The sequence below is a fragment of the Misgurnus anguillicaudatus genome, chromosome 15 (genome assembly GCF_027580225.2).
Source record: "Misgurnus anguillicaudatus chromosome 15, ASM2758022v2, whole genome shotgun sequence".
In the NCBI taxonomy this organism is placed as follows: Eukaryota; Metazoa; Chordata; class Actinopteri; order Cypriniformes; family Cobitidae; genus Misgurnus; species Misgurnus anguillicaudatus.
The window spans coordinates 6,604,539-6,610,538 of NC_073351.2; positions in this window are offsets into that span (position 1 = coordinate 6,604,539).

A 6,000-nucleotide genomic window follows, 5' to 3' on the forward strand; every position below is an offset into this window, starting at 1 on the left:
TTTTACTCTTTCTAGGTTCAAAAAAGGTTTCCAATTTGAGCCTCCTATGATATTTTTGTAAATCATTCTGTATTTCAATTTTCTGTGTTTTAAAACTCTGTGGTGTTGGAATAAAAGAGAGGCCTTTAGAGAGTACAGCTTCTTGTGTCGGTGTAAGTTCAAACGAGTCGGAAAGGTTAATAATAAGACTATGTTCTCCAAATTTCTGGCTTATGCTTGGAGCAAGTTTAAATGTTTCGCCCAGTGTTTTAACATAGCCCTGGCCGTGGTAGGTTTCCAATGTATGTAATCATGTTCGACCAGAAATTGTGTTTGAGACAGGGGAGGTATAAAGTTTGTGTTCTTGTGAATATAATTATTCAGCTGTTCAAGAAAGGACTGTTCTTCTACCGGTAAGGATCTAGAAAAGTTGAGCATAGGGACGTATAGCTGAGTGTTGGGTAAACGTTTCCTCACTATGCTGAGAACTTTTTCAATCTCTTTGTTATTGTTATTTGTTATATTTGACTTAACAGGTGAATAGAAGGCAGTGGGGCCCCAGCACTGCTTAGTTACAAATATTTTTCTAGTGGAAAATGTTTCCTATTACTATTTTTCTGTATATGAAAACCATAAATCATAGCTTAACTTAACAATAAACAGATTTTTCGATCTGGTTTAACAAGTGGATTGGACAGGAGGGTGTGTTTGGATAAGGATACCAATAAGTGAAAGTATAAAACGCATACTCGAAATGTGACCTCTTTAACCCATCCCAATGAGTCGTGAACACATGCGAGGTGTGGGGAGCAATTAGGATAAGGTACCTGCTCAAGGACACCACAGTCGCAACATGCCGGCCGCGAGACTCGAACCGGCAACTTTTGGCTTACAAGCCCGACTCTCTAACCACTAAGATACTACTGCCCCACGCTAATAAAATGCTCTAACAACCACAAGACAACACTGATGCCTTTCGCCACTTAAAACAGCGGCAAAAAACTAAAAAATATGATTTTAGAAAAAACACAGTCCAGCGATAGATCGCCTATTTAACAAACGAATGATATGTATGACATGCATGAAAAAAGGAAACAACATAATACATTGTGTCCGATCACCATGAACTTTACAAAACATGCGCAATTTGACGTCTTCAGTGGCACAGGTACTGGTGTGGGTGTGTAAGCCTCATCTCGTAGATCTGACGCTTCAAAGTCCTTGGTTCGAATCTGCATTTTATACCTTTTGGTAATACAAATCACATCGAAAAGGCATTTATTTTCCACAAAATTAAGTAGAAATAAAGTGTCTAACGAGTGTTTATTAAAACACTTTGTACTATCATTGCATCCTGTTAATGTACAAAAATACTGAGATGCAAATAGAATCTGACAAAATATAGAATACAGCATCTAATTACTTAGACTTATTGCAAACTATGTACATAGAATATATGAAGAGTTTGGTTCCAAAACGCAATAAATCCATTTTGACAAATTTTGGTAAAAACGTGTTTTCTATATCAAGAAAGTGACAAGATGAAAACCACTATTTTCTGTTACAACTTTCACATAGCATATTTAGGTTATAACAACATAAAAAATTCAAATCCATAATTAGATTTTCAAAGATTTATGATAAAAACTGATTTTTTTTCCACAAAATGCAATAAATCCATGCCAAGTTTTTATTCAAAATGCTATAAATCTATTGAATCAATCGCCTATGTAAATGTGCATTCATCTTTGCCATGTTATATTCATTTAGTTGACTAGTTGTACACACTAATTAAAAATATAAACATTAATGTCATTAATCAAAACACTTACTTTGTCATATTAAGATCACTGTCATTGCTGCGGTTATACTTGACGTCGATCAGGTGTAAAATGTTTTGGTCCTGCTCGATTTTCGTTGACTAAAATTATGGAAAGTTTTTCATAAGATCTCCTGGGGTCAATGTGTTATCATGACAGAAACTTGATGCTGTCGATACGGGCAAACAAGCACCCGTCTCCCGAGTGCCTCTTGCGTAAATTATTAGGTGTTAATGGCTTACGTTTCTTTCCCGTCACAGAAAACCATCACAGGTTTATCAATGCTATTAAAGTATTATTTTGTTTGTTTGTTGATCACGAAGTGCAAAGTAGATGAGGAAAACTAGGATTCCGTGCACTCAACGCGCCGCCATTGCTTGTTTACATTGCGTGAATGGTGCGCTGCAATCTGTGGAGTGGATTTATGGCATTCTGTAGAAAAGGGGGAGTGGCGTTTATTGCATTTTGGGAAAAAAGGGAGAAAAGATGACAGAATAACATGGCGTATATTGGATTTTGCGTAAAATTAAGAATGTACTTTTTAACACTGACCTCATATAATACTGATTCTGGCAGTAACTCATTTTTTTAAAAAATGGCGTTTATTGCGTTTTGGAACCAAACTCTTCATATAGCTATTTGTGATTAGTGAAAATCACAACTGTTGCTTTTTGCACTTTGTGCACATATAGTCACTGCCTAATTCAACTGGAAAAATGTAGGCTTTATTTGATGTTAGAATAATGCATGCATTTTTAGTAGAAAACACGGTTCTGATGAAAATGTGACATGACTGTAAAATTCTACTGGTTTTCTCTGTAAAACTAATTTTTTTAAAACTCTGACCAAAAAATACACAGGAATGTTTTTTTAAGGACATTGCAGGATAACAATAGCCAACAATTACTGTTATTTAAAGGAAAGTGACATTTTTTTGCAGGAACAAATTTAAATAGTTAAAAAACAGGGAAAATGTACATTCAATGTCAAAGTTAGCATTTTTATGGAATTTCACAGTTCTAATCAAAATGTCATAATACCGTTAAATTCTACAGTTTTTTTCTGTAAAAATACTTTTTTTTTACAGTGTAGGCTATCTTATGCCTAGAATTTCCTGCTAAAAAACAGAATTGCTGGTCACCAGCATAAGGTATGTTTTGCATGCAGGGACCAGCTTGGGATGCCGGTCCAGCATTAGGTGCGCTCTCCGACCAGCCTGGAGTGCTGATCGCTGGTGTGCTGGCCGACCAGCCTGGTTTATTCACTTTTTAATAAAAAAAACATTCTGGATATTCCCGTCATTTACATGGCTTCCTTTTTTTGTTTGTTAATGTCCATTATCTTTTCTGTGATGTAACGGTCAGACTTTGAGGCCCTGGCTTCTAATTTCTCCTTTGGAATATTTTTATGCTCTAGCCAATCACGGAAGGTGGCTGAAAAAAACAAACATCACATACTTATCACAATGTCCAAAAAATAAATGCAGCTGATTTATTTTTAAATGAAGACCATTCATAACCATTTTTACTTCTGTAGTGTGGCAGTTCTAAGTGATGTGGTTTGAATGGAAAAAGAGAAATGAGATATTATGCTGACTAGAAAAGTCCCTCTGTTCACAACCAATTTTTGCAAACCACATATAATTGAAAAATTTGAAGGACGTACATGCCATCACAACTGTCCACAATATTTCATGCTGAATGACTAAATTGTGTACAGTTTTTATTGGCTACAGTGACATACCTTTTACTATTTTCACTTTTTTTGGAGTCAGGGGCTATCGACTGGATTTTGTGATGGGATACTCCTGGCCTGTAAGACTGACTCCCCACGGGTTTTGGATACCCAGACTGCCATTGCCACTCTTTAATGAATAAAGACTACCTAGTGCTGCTTCAGATTTTCTCCCAAACTTCCTTTCACCAAAAAATAAGTAAAGAAAAACTTAAAATGGACACAGCATTGAACTATACATGTGTATAGGCAATATATCAAGATGGCAGCCCATCTTGATATATTCAGGTGCATTGTAATCATTTTCAAGCATTTTTCCTATTTAGATACAATTACTTAATTTTTCATTACCATCAACAAAATATTAGCTAGCGGCCTAGTAACACCTTAGAAACTGACCAATCATGAGACTATATGTCACTAAAATGTTTTACCAGTACAGTTTGTCTGTCTTGAGTAGCCTACTGTTTACGAACCATGCTAAGAAATTTGTGCATGGAATGGTGTGTAATCATACCAAACCAAACTGTAATAAAATAATGCTTCTGTGTTCTTCTTTTGTATTTTATTTTGTATTATATTACAATAGAAAATAGGTAGTTTGTATTCTAATGGTCTTTTTACACTCATTGTGTCTTTTGGCCTACTGTTGGAAATTCACCTTTTTATATTGAATAAAATAGTTAAAAAAGGAAAATTACGTTATCTCAAACCACAGTAAGTATTGCTTCAGACTGTTGTAGACTGTTAGTACCAGACTGCTCCACTGTAGAGGACGTGTATTTATTAGAAAATGTTTTAACTTTTTTAACCCAATTTCATTAGTTCAGTGTAGTGATGGGATTTATGGCTCTTTGAGGGGATCCGGATCTTTGCGATCCGTTCCTTTTTTGCGATCTTGCTCTTTTTAAATATTTAGTCAGTTTTAAGAAGCAAGCTGGGGGCATCTCGCTTTATCCTGGAAATAATCACTTGGAGGAATGATATCAGATATCACACACCAATATCTGAGTTTGAATTATTCTGAAATATGGATTATTACCTCATTCGTCATGTGTAGACTATATTTTATAGGGTTGCACAACATCCCTCTGCTTAGACAGTAACATCACTATTTTGGATTTACCTTTAGTACAAAGTGTGTGTTTGTGTAAAGCTATGTTGACTTATTTTATTCAAACAATACCTACTCACAAATAAACATCAAAAACAATTTCTGTGCAAAACAGCTTTTACTACAAACACTTTCACAAATTAGAATAAATAAAATGCAAATGTCTAAATTCAATCCACCGACTCGGGTCCCATCGTTCATGTTTATGAGCCGTTCAAAATAAACGGTCCGTTTGCGAACGTCACAACTCTAGTTCAGTGTAAAAATGCATGTTTTACTTAAAGAGGTCTCTCTGATTTCACTGCATTCAGTGGGGTAAGAGGACACGGTTAGTAGTATTTTCTGCAGTTCAATGTTTAATGTTCTCAAGGCTGTTATTTCTGCCTTTTCAATCTCCTCCAGCCTACAAAGAAAAATAAATAATTTTGACAGTGTCCACCTCAGTTAAACTGAGTCTAATACAAGCATGAACTTTACAGGTTTTGCAAACCACACTGTAAGAATACCGTAAAATAACGGGCACAATAAATTACAGACATTTTCCGTTATACAAAAATACGTTTTTTTCTGTAATTTTACATTACAATGTAAAATAAAAATCCGTTAAAAAACGGTAAAATTCCGGCAGCTGGTTTGCCGGAAAAATACCATAAAATAACGGGCACAATCAATTACAGACATTTTCCGGTAATTCAAAAATACAGTATTTTGATGTTACATTAATTTTCTATATTTTGAATGTTTTGCGTTCAATATGTACAATACGTTCAATAATGAACTTTACTTGAATATTGTGCAAGTTAAGTAAAAACCCTAAAAAGTGTAAACACTGCTGTAATTTGAATAAATCAGCCATAAATGCAAAATGTATTTCAAAAATGTATTAACCATCTCCAAAAATATACCAATAACATTTGTATAAAGATTGTAGGCAGTAGCAACAGTTTGTTAATTACTGTATAACAATTAAACATTCATTACAACTGCAACAATATTACAATTACAAATATTACAATATAACAAATAATTGTTCATAACTGCAGTGCTGTTAAATTGAAAGAAATGTCTAAAAGTTAAAATTCAATTACATTTAAAACTACACCAATATACTGTAGTAGTTTGGTAAACAAGTAATTATTAATTTTTCCTTTAAAACTGAACAGTGAATAGAATAATTCATCATGACAACCGATGAAACATGAAATAATAGATGAAACATGAAATAATAATTGGATAAAAACGTTTTACTCTATCCATTCAAAGTCTGCAATTTTGTTAATAAGTGAAAGAACCTTTGGACTCACTGACGGTTGCTTTTTTGATGAGGTCTTTACCACTTTTAATCCCTTATCG